This window comes from Bombus terrestris, chromosome 17, assembly GCF_910591885.1.
Source record: "Bombus terrestris chromosome 17, iyBomTerr1.2, whole genome shotgun sequence".
Lineage (NCBI taxonomy): Eukaryota > Metazoa > Arthropoda > Insecta > Hymenoptera > Apidae > Bombus > Bombus terrestris.
In genome coordinates this window covers 7,693,419-7,705,432 of record NC_063285.1, presented here as the reverse complement: position 1 = coordinate 7,705,432, position 12,014 = coordinate 7,693,419, and positions in this window count along the sequence as shown.

Sequence of the window (12,014 nt, the reverse complement as noted above, 5' to 3'; positions counted from 1 at the left end):
TCTTCTATTTTCAGGGCTTTTAGGTCTTCTAGTATTTCCGCTTCTGTGTAGCTGTTTCCTAGCCCTTTTAGTAGGTACGTGTGGGGTTTTTGAGATTTTGGGGTATATGTGAAGTAGGCCGTGTTGGCTGCGGTCAGTATTTTTTTTGCATTCGCGTAGTCAGTTATGTTTTGAAGATAAAGCACGTGCTTACCTGAGTGGATTCTTTTGATATGGAAATTCTTGATCTTGAGAGAATTTTCCACGAGTGCTATTGTGTCTTTTGGGTCTTGTAATGTTGATGGGGGGTGGCCTGGCCCCTTTTGCCGATGTGGGGGGGTCTGCCTGTTCTTCAGCGGGGTGGCTGGGTGGCAGGCCCTTATGAGTTTGGTTTTTCAGTAATGTTGAAGGATGTGGTGTTGTTGTTTTTCTTGGCAGAGCGGCGGGGGGGGGGGTGCTTGTCCGGGCGGTATAGCTTTTGCTTGTGGTTATTGGCGACGTGACCGGGGGAGTGGGCTGTCTGGTTGCCTTTTCCCTTAATACGTTTTTTTTTTTTTTTAATGTTATCGATAATGTTTTCATGCGGTTGCGGTGTGCAGGGGTCTTGGGCTTGGAGGGCATCGAATCTGTTTTTTAGTGTGATAGTCATTGGTTGAGGTTGTGGGCTTCTTCTTTGTTTCATATTTTCGTTTTTATCGTCGCGCTCTTCTTGTGAGTCGCTTTCTTCTCCTTTTAAATTTTCTTGTTTTGTGTTTATTTTGTTCCTGATTACCAGGTTTGGGGGCGGATTGAGTTTCCGCGTCTTTTGTGTAGCAGTTCTTATGCTGCTATCTTTAATTATTTGTTGTTTTTCTATTTTTCTTTTGATTCCTTTTTTTTGACGAGCTTATGGCGGATTCCGCCTCCTTGGTTTCGATTTCATTCCTTTCTTCTTCTATTTTTATATTGTTTGTAGAGTGGTTGATGTTATCACTATTTTTTCACTGTTTAGCACTCTTTTTGTTTTTCTTTTCTTTTTTTTTTTTTGCTCTCTCACTGTCTACTGTGCACTGTATAGCTTGCCGCGCTCAGTGTTTGGGCCTACGCCTGTTTATCCCTTAGGCATTTCGTTCGTGAGTGCCGAGGCGTGCGGATGTGCGTCCAGTGCTCGGCAAAGTCCACAAAGCAGCACGTGACCATCCAGTTGCTGCTGAGTGCCGAGACGTGCAGACGTGTGTCCAGTGCCCTGTGAAGTTCACAAAACTCCACGTGACGCCCATCTGTCCAAAGCGAATCCAACTAACCTAGCCAGGGGTTAACAGCTTCTCCACTAGTTCTTTCACACTGAATTAACTAGCTCGATGATGGCTCTATCATCTCCAACAGGCTCCCCGGAGCTAAATTATCACACCGCCATTTTTCCTCCCCCGTGGCAAGAGGGCAACACATCCATCCTGGTAAACGACCAGCACACGAAAAAACGAAAGCTCGAACCGACCAAGACAAACGTAAACAAGAATCAAACCAAACCATCAGCCAGCCAAGTGACCACCTACAATAGATTCTCAATACTGGAGTATACGGAAGACCGCATGATTACAACCGAAAAGGTAAACAATCTCCATACTCAAAGAATTCCCCCTCCCGCACCGATATTCATAAACGACGTAATCGACATTCAGTCAATGATTAAGACTATCGAAAAAGACATCAGCAAAGAGGAATACAAGTTAAAGATTAACAACAACCACGTGAAAATACTGCCGACCCACCCAAACGCCTATAGAAAGTTAACCAAGCTATTAAAAACATTAAACGCTAAATTCCACACATACCAGCTCAAACAAGAAAGACCAGTTCGAGTGGTGCTACGCAACATCCATCACTCAGTCGATCTAGACGAACTAAAGTGCGAACTGTCAAACCACGGCCACGAAGTAACTAATATCAGCAACATTAGGCATAGAATCACAAAAAACCCACTATCCTTATTCTTTATAGACTTAAAACAAAAAACAAACAACAAAGAAATCTACAATATCAATCGGCTGATGAACTCCATAGTTAAGTTCGAGCCACCTCTTGTAAAGAAAGAAATAATACAATGCAAAAGATGCCAAAGGTACGGCCACACGCAGAAATACTGCAATCACAACTTCCGGTGCGTAAAATGTGCAGGTAATCACCCCACTGACCAATGCACTAAATCCCCGGAAACCCCCGCCAAGTGTATCCACTGTCAAGGAGAGCATCCTGCGAACTACAAAGGATGCTCAGCCTACAAATCGCTACATAATATAAAGTATCCAAAACTGAGACCCAAGGACATAAACATACAAGAACCTAAACCCCAAAAACTCACCTCACCAACAGTATCCTATGCGCAGGCAATGCAAGGAAACGTATACAACTCGAAAACACACAGTGTACACACAGAAAATAGAATTCCTACCCCACAAAACACAGACAACTTTACCAGACTCGAAAAACTTATCGAGAAGCAAACTGAGCAAATTAACAACTTGCTGTCACTACTCACACTCTTCATGGACAAATTCATAAGCACAGAAGCAAAATAAAACCAATGCGAATAGCTCTGTGGAACGCCAACGGTCTAGCTCAGCACAAATCTGAGCTAGAACTGTTCTTAAAACAACAGCAAATCGATGTGATGCTCATATCCGAAACCCACTTCACCGACAAAAACTACCTCAAAATACACGGCTACAACTTCTACCACACCCAACACCCCAGCGGAAAGGCTCACGGCGGCACCGGAATCATAATCAAGTCAAACATCAAGCACTACGAACTTCAACCATTCCAGAAAGACTACCTCCAAGCAACAAACGTAGCAATAGAAGACTGTCATGGTACAATCACCACTTCAGCTGTATACTGCCCTCCCAGACACTCCATCGCCAAAGAAGACTTCGACTACTTCCTGGACACCCTGGGCAACAGATTCATAGCCGGAGGAGACTACAACGCTAAACACACCCAATGGGGTAGCAGACTGGTCACAGTAAGAGGCAAAAACCTCCTCAACAGTATAATAACCAACAACCTCAACTACCTTACCACATACGAACCCACACACTGGCCCACCGACACAAACAAAATACCCGATCTCCTTGATTTCCTCATAACTAAAAATATTTCGTCAAGACACGTCCAAATCAATTTCTCGGCTGATCTCTCCTCTGACCATTCCCCCGTGATAGTAACAATCAGTTCAACTATCATCGAGAATATACCTAATGGCTCCAATCATAACCAACACACCAACTGGCAGCTCTTTAGAGAAGTCTTTACACACACAACTTCAGCCTCAACTTCACTAAAAACCAATGAAGAAATCGAAGCAGCCACGGAATGCTTAAACACGAGCATAATAAACGCTATCCGCCTCTCCACACCGTCAAAAACGTCCATCAGCAAACACGAAGCAAGTAACTCCAACACTGAAATACTCCAACGCTTCCGATCGAAAACCCTAAGATCCCTAATTGATGCACCTTGGTATGTTTCCAACGAAACAATACACCGCGACCTCAACATACCCACAGTTAAAGAGGAAATAGCAAAATATAGCGGCAGATATAGCAAAAGAGTCGACAAACACCGAAACCCCCTAATCACTGGACTACTTGAAACGACGGACGACATTCGCAGGCTGAAGAGACACTACCCGCTAGACCTAAACGACAGATTCAATTAGTTATTTAATAATATAATATTTACTTATTTATAATACTTACTCACAAATTATACTCATCTATAATATGTATTAACTTATTATAAATACTAGCCATGTTACTGCGCCACGCCAGAAAAATTGCTGAAAATTCTCAACGCGAGAATTGATTGTAATTTAAATAAACAATAAAAAAGAAAAAAAACTCCGCGTGGTGTTGACCTTTTTATTCTTCCAATCTTTCTTACTTTCCTTAATGATCTATTTTTAATAATCTATAATGTAAACATAGAGAAATAGAAATGTTTTAGTATTACGCGACTAATACCATACATCACTCATTCTTGCACACACTTATATATTTCAAATATTCTTTTCTTGTACGCTAAAAGCAAATAAGAAAATCACTTATTTCAACTAACGCTTATACCGTGCTGAATGGAATCGTTCTCGTCCGAAGGCAGTTTGAGAGATGGGATAGAGTTTGGCTTTTTTGATGTAAAAATTTGATTTCCCTGTGGGACATGCCAACAGAGTCCTTTTTGCGCAACTGTATTTTGTGCAAAAGGTACTTTAATAATTCTAAATCTTCTCTTTTATCGTAGGAATAGTTTTATTTTAGATTGTTTATGTTGGATGGCATGGAGCTTTTGTCTCGTAATTTTCTTTTATTATGAATATAGGGCTCGAAAGCCGACTTTTGATTTATTTTTAGTACGAATTCTTGAAGGACGGTTTGTACGTGTTTTTCTACTTCGTCTATAAATGAGTCGATTTGCCTCTTTGTTAGATTGACCTTGTTGCGGGTGTTCAGGACGCAGTTCTTTTCGAGCTGATTTTGTAATTTTTCCTAGTGTGTTATCTTTGCACTTGTACCTGGGACCGTCACTCCGTGTTTCTAGGATTACGAAATCTGATGTATTTTTGTTCATCTGGAATACGAGAGCATTATGGTCGCAATCGTAGTCTATGATTTTGAGCGTGTTAATTGCCCGTAAATTAAGGAATTGCAATTGTGCGTCTCCAAGCCATATGGCTGAGCAGGAGCCTCCTTTTGGACAAGAGTCAATCCTTTCTTCGTGCGTTTTTAATGATTGTTTTAGTTCGTTTAATTGTGTTTGTTGTTCATTTAGGGCTTTGAATATGCTTCTTTGAAGTCCTTGATAAGTTTGTTACGTTCTATTGGGTTACGTTTTAATTGGGTTTGGATTTTCAATTACGCGCAGTAATAAATTTGTTTGATGTGGTTGGTTTTCGGAGACATGGCTCCGGCTTATTCCTTGTTTTAGGATGTCTGAGAACTTTAACCACGGGATGAATTTGCGGCTCATTTGAGCAACGCGTTCGTATTTGACTCGTTGCATTTGTTGATATTTTCGCAAAGTTTCTTGTAAACTTTCCAAACGAAAAGTGTGAGCAACAAATCCGCTTTCTTCATCTCTTCATCTCTTCGCTCACTCAGAATTTTCCTCCGTAATCACACAAAAACGAACTTTACTTGTTCTCACAAATACAGAGCAGTCACTTCATCTCTATACTTGTTCTCACGACTACGGAACAGTCAACTTGTGCCGTAGACTTCGTCTTTACACTTGTGCTCTCGACTTCATCTCTATACTGGATCACTAGACTTGTCACAAACAGTACCATTCAAGTAACAATCAAGTCTCACGAGTAACAGTTAACACCAGCTCGAGTTAAAACACAGTTCAAGGAACAGCAAGAGTCGGAAGACAAGACAGCAGAATCGCCCAGTCGAAGACAGCCAATCGACAGAAGATACATCATCACAGTCGCCAACACGAAACGAGTCTCGGGTCGTACTCATTCGTAGTTTGTCATTCCATATGCGTAACCTTGCATCTCATTGAAGTTGCTGGATCGTTGAAAATATATATTAACCTGTTAATATCAGCGTTATTTTCATTCAACTATCCTTATTATCTGAATCGAAATAAAAGATCGAACGATTCGTGGCGTGGATTAGTTAAATCGTAACGGAAATTTACGACTCTCGTTGGCGCGCTTCTTCGAAATCGCGTCTCCACGCAAACGGTCGAAAGTTCATTCAAATTCAAATATCCATTTTTGTAGTATTTTCTTTTTGGTTGCTTCTTTCATTCTATCTTCTTTCCTTCCCTTATTTTCTTGATTGTTTTTATAGTGAGCATTATTCATCACTTTTCGTTATTGAATATCACTGCATAAATTGGCAAACTCATTAACAAGTCTTACGCCTGGTATTTTTGGCCAGTGAGATCCGACCTGCTGGGAGGTTCACAACACTCTGACGAGAAAGAGTGCATTCAGCTTGGTATGAGCGTTGGTTGAAGTAATCAATTTTGTTATTAAATATTATTGAATAAAAAATATTTACAAAACATACAATTATGTTGTAGGACAAAAAAGATTTGTGAAACCTTGCCTGGCTTTGTTTTCAAGATAATGGACTGTGAAATTAAGTAGGAGCTATTTCATAATTGATTTTCGCGAAAACAAAACGAAAAATGTCATTTTACATTTTCGACTTCATTTTCGTCGCGCGCAGGCAATCGTTCTTCGGTGTGTGTCACAACTTTCGGAACATGTACTTTTGTATTCTTTCAAACGACATATTCCGAATTCCGAATATTGAACACATGTAACATTATCGGAAAATATAAACAAAGCAATATATCAGTAAGCGTGTCTGCGAGAATGATATAACGTATGGTGATAATCGTTTAATGCTAAAAAGATATTTTCTTGATGTATACGACCATAGCTTATTAACGCCAGAGCGAGCTATACGCTTCTCTGTCCACCGCGCCAGCACAGACCAACCTGTATGCTGTCTACCGTGCATTTTCCTACGTAAGGAGGACTAATATTCACTAATACTTGAAAAACAAAGAAGTATAAAAATTATTTAAGTCATCAATTATATTTTGCGGTAATGATTTTGTTTAACGATTTCACACTTTGTTTATACAAAACATCAAATTAATATTATATATTTAAGCCATAAAAACATATAGGTAAAATTAAAAACATTAAAGATGACTAAAGATAAATGATACAACCTGAAAGTGAAGTTAAAAATTCATAATGTATTTTAATATTTTTTTAGCGTGATATCGTTCGACTATATCTTTATTTAGTCATAGCTGATGGCGTAACATTTTAATTAATTTTAAAACCACTAAATTGGTGCATTTTATTCCATACTGCACTTTATAAAAGCAGAAAAAGGATCGCAATTAATTGGGAACAATTCCAGGTAAATAATAATTGATAATAACAACAACAACAACAAAAACGCGTTGCTAAAGTAAAAAAGGGAAATCTGCCCGTTCGGTTGGCTAAGTGTTAAGAAAAGTAAAAAAAGCCAACACCACACGGAGTTCCCAAGCGGTCACCCATCTAAGTACTACCCGTGCCCAGCGCTGCTTGACTTTCGTGATCGGACGAGAACGAGTATTTTTTTTTTTTTTTTTTTTTTTTTATCTCTGTTTATTTGTTCCAGGTTATTTACATATTTTTTTACAACATTTTTTTCCAGAATAAACGCTGAATTCTAATTGTAGGGTGGTACAGGCAAGAGTACCGATACGCGGCGGTACGACGTAGCCATGCATTATTACATTCTTTTCTCTTTTTTTTTTTTAAGATTATTATTGTTAAATAAAATAAAATTAAGCCGCTGTTGCGCTGTGACTATGTACGATATTTTAATTTATGTCCTGAAAGCCTGGACGCAAAAACAGGACAGTTCGCTAGCCTATTAGGGAGAGGTTGGGAGGGGATGGACTGGGAGGAGCGGGGAGGGGTGTTCTGTGGGATTAGTATAATATTTGTTTATCTATTTACATATTTACATATTTACACTTTGATTCGGTGAGCGTTGCCGTTCTGTGGCTCTTTATCTTGTTGTTTTTGTTGAGAATTCTGTATCCACCAGTATTTTTTTGTGTTTTTTCTGTGTTTGTCTTCTGTATCCTTTTGGGGGAGGGCCATGTTGTATCTCCACCTAGTGTCTGCCGTGCGGCCATCTAGGTTTTCCTCGTATTGAATAGATTTCATTCCTATTTTCCTTTGCATATGATAAATTATGGGTATGTTGTTTTGGTCTTGGAGATAGTTTTTTTCGTCTAGGTATAGAAAGGCTTCGGGGGGGATGTAGCCTGTTAACAGAGTGTTTTTGAAGTATGCGTCGTTTGGGTATAAGCAGCCGAAGATTAGGCTGTTTTCTTTGATCTTCGCGGCTTGCGAGAAGTGATTTCTCGTTAGTTTTAGGATGTGACAGTCGATGCGGTGGATGTTGGCTAAGTCGTATATTTTTTTATTTTTTACGTATTTTCTGTATCCGCTGTGTTCTGATCTGTAAATGCTCAGGCAAGCTCTGATGCATTTTCTTTCAAATATGCGAATTTTTTCCATTATTGACGCAGGTATGTTGTACCATATTGGGCAGCCGTAGGTTATAATGGGTCTTATTAGCGATTGGTAGCACATGATTTTTACTTTGCTATCGAGAAGTCTGGAGTAAAACAGCCTTTTTGTATTCCAAAAGGCTTTGCTGGCTTTGGAGAGTTGGATTTCGATGTGTTGCTTATAATTTAGTTTTTCATCTATGTTTATTCCTAGGTATTTTACGCAGTTTTTGTGTGGTATGAGGTTCTCTTCGTTTGCTTTTTCTTTTAGGCGGAATTTCCTGACTTGTTCCCTTTCTGCTGGTCCGATTTTGCTTGTTCTGGGTCTGAATAGTATGGTTTCGCATTTGCTTGCGTTAATTTTTAGTTTCCATGTATGATAGTAATCGCTGATTTTGTTGAAGAGTTCTTGCAATTCCGTTCTTATCGTTTTGGTTTTGCGGCCTGTTACGTAGATGATTAGGTCATCCGCGAAGGCTATGGAGCGTTTGTGTGTGGATGTGTTGAGGTTAAAGAGGTTTAGTAAGTCGTTATTGTAGATGCTGAAGAGTAGCGGGGAATTTACTGTTCCTTGTTGCAGGCCGTTCTCTATGGAGAATTCTTTGCTTGAAGTGTGCGAGCCGTCGGTCATTATGAAAGTTTTGTTTGTTACCATGTCCCATACTATTTTGATTAGGTATTCGGGGAAATTCTTTTTAATCATTTTATAAATGAGCCCTGGGATCCAGACGGTGTCGAAGGCTTTTTCGATGTCTATTAGGCAGGCGGCTACTCGCTGGTTTGCGTTAAGTGCCCAGCAGATATCAGACGTAAGTTTGTTTATTGCGTGGATTGTGGAGTGTTTGTGGCGGAAGCCGAATTGGTTTTCCGGGATTATCTTATTTTTTGAGCAGAAGGCTGCTAGGGGGTTGTTTATGATGATTTCGTATACTTTGCTTATGTTGGGGAGGAGGCTTATGGGTCGTAGGTTTGCAGGTGATGAGCCGTCTTTATTTTTTTTTGTAATGGCTATGAGTTTGGCTTTTTTCCATTTTTTGGGGAAGTACGTGTTGTTTAGTGCATTATTAAACAGTACTGTGTAGTACCATTTTATTTTGTTTGGTAGGCGTTTGAGCGAGATGTTTGGGATGCCATCGAAGCCGGCGGATTTTTTGTTGTTTAGCGTGGAGAAGATTGTGCTTAGTTGATTGAAGTTTGTGAAGTAGTTTATTTCTGGGTCGGGCTGTTTGGGGTCGTCCGATGTGTTTTCGTTTGAGAATGTGCAGACTGTTTTGTTTAGCGCTATGTCTTGTTTTATTTTATTTTTTAGTATGTTTGTTTCGGCGATGATAATTCTGTTTAATTGTTCTCGGCCCATGTGTTCGTTTTGTGTGTGAGTTTTGGCGAAGTGGGTGCCGATAATGTCTAGTTTTTCCGTTGTTTTTGATATTATGAAGTTGCCCTCTGCGTCTTTGTTGGTGTTGTGTATCTCGATGCCTGCTTCTTGGATGAGGGAGGCTTTTTCTGGAGGCAGTTTGAGGGGCGGGATGGAGTTTTGTTCCTTTGGTCTGAAAATTTGATTTATCTGCGGGAACATGCTAGCAGAGTCTTTTTTGGAGATATTTTTTATTTTGTTTGTCCAGTATTGATTTATAGAGTTTGCGAATTCTTGTTTTAGTTGTGATTTTATTTCGTGTAACAGGTACTTTAGGAATTCTATGTCTTCTCTTTTGTCGTAAGAGTAGTTGTGTCTTAGGTAGTTTAATTTCGATAGTATGTAGCTTTTATCTCGTTGTAGTTTTTTTATTTTATAGTTTATATATGGCTCGCAGGAGTCTTTTTTTTTAAATGTCGGTACGGATTCTTGTAGGGCGATTTGTATATGTTTTTCTATTTCGTCTATGAACGAGTCGATTTGTCTGTCTGTTAGGTTGACATTGTTGTAGATTTTTAGGTCACAGTTCTGTTCGAGCAGGTTTTGGAACTTTTTCCAGTCTGTCTTTTTGTAGTTGTACCTGGGTGTTTCGGTCTGCGTTTCGAGTGTTAGGTAGTCGGATGTGTTTTTGCTTATCTGAAATACTATGGCGTTATGGTCGCTGTCGTAGTCTATGGTTTTGAGAGTGTTATTTGGTCGTAAGTTTTGGAATTTTATTCGGGCGTCTGCTAGGCATATGTCTAGGTAGGAGCGTCCTTTTGGGTAAGAGGGTAGCTCGGAGCCATAAAGGTTTGTTTTGTAGAAGATGCTTTTATTGTCTAGCCAGGTTCTGACGGAGTTTCCTCTCGTGTTGTTTATTTCGTTTTTCCAGCTGGTATGTTTGGCGTTAAGGTCACCGGCTATTATGTAGTAGTTTTCCTGCTTGTCGAGCTGTAAAAGTTGGAAGAGATTGTCGAATTCGTCGTTAAATTGTTTCTGGTTTCCGTAGGCTGCGTAGGCTGCAGAGATAAATAAGTTTTCCTTATTGTTTATTTTTATTTTTATGATCGTCGTCTCTAGGATTTTGAAGTTTGTTATTTTGTCGTTTTGTATTGTTTTGAACTTCAGGGGGTTTTTTATGAGGATTGCCGTTCCTCCTCCTTGGGTGGCGTTTGGTCTGTCGTGTCTTATTATAGAGTAGTTTTTGTATTGCACCTTATGTCTATAGTTCAGTTTGGTTTCTGAGATAAGTACTATGTCGGGGGTTTCTTTCTTAATTAGAGTTAGTAGGCTGTATCTTTTTTGGTTTGAGATTAGAGAGTTGGCGTTTATTGATATGATTTTCAGATGTTTAACTTTTATCTGGTTTGTTTTCTGCTGTGATTGGTGGGCGGGTGTGTTTTGGCTAATCTTCGTCTATATTTTCGATGATGTTGAAGATGGAATCGATTCTTTCTTCATGCGTATTTAGTGCTTTTTTGATTTCGTTTAGTTGGGTTTGTTGGTCGTTTAGTGCTTTTAAGATGCTTTTTTTGAAGTCTTCAATGACATTTATTATGCTTATTTGGGGTGCGTCTATTGTTGGGTTTGGGTTTTGTTTGGCTTGTGCCGCTAAGTTTGTTACTAGCGGGCTTGTCTCGTTTATACTTGTTTTTTGTTTTACTATATCCGCGAACTTTAGCTCGGGGACGTACTTACGGCTTATTTTGGCGATTCTTTCGGTTTTTGATGTTTTTGCTTTGGTGATTTTTTCATTAATCTTTTTCCGGAGTTCGACGAGTTTTGGACATCCTTTGTAAGATGCAGGATGTCCGTAGTTTTTGCAGTTTACGCAGTAGATTTTTTCTTTGCTGACTACTGCTTCTTTTTTTATTTTGCACTCACCTGGCCCGTGCGGTTCAGTGCATTTTACACAGCGATAATTTAGGTTACAGTTTTGTGCAGTGTGGCCTATTCGCTGGCATTTGTAGCACTGCGTGATATCGTTGTTTTTTTTTATTTTTTCCCATGCTATTTTTAGATAGTTGAGTCTGTTTATTTTTAATAGGTTCCCAATATTGCTATCGGGGGAGACTTGAATTATATAGATTGGGAGCAATGTGTTGTTCTCCCTTGATTTTCTTGTTGTGAATCGGGTCACTTTGGTGAAGTTGACTTCTTCGATATTCAGGGCTTTCAGATCTTCTAGTATTTCCGCTTCTGTGTAGCTGTTACCTAGACCTTTTAGTAGATACGTATGTGGTTTTTGAGATTTTGGAGTGTATGTGAAGTAGGCCGTGTTAGCTGCAGTCAGTATTTTTTTTGCATTTGTGTAGTCATTTATGTTTTGGAGGTAAAGCACATGCTTACCTGAGTGGATTCTTTTGATGTGGAAATTCTTGATTTTGAGTGAAGTTTCCATGAGTGCTATTGTATCTTTTGGGTCTTGTAATGTTATTTTGATGGGGGGTGGCCTGGCCCCTTTTGCCGATGTGGGGGGGTCTGCCTGTTCTTCAGCGGGGTGGCTGGGTGGCAGGCCTTTATAATTTTGGTTTTTCAGTAATGTTGAATGTTG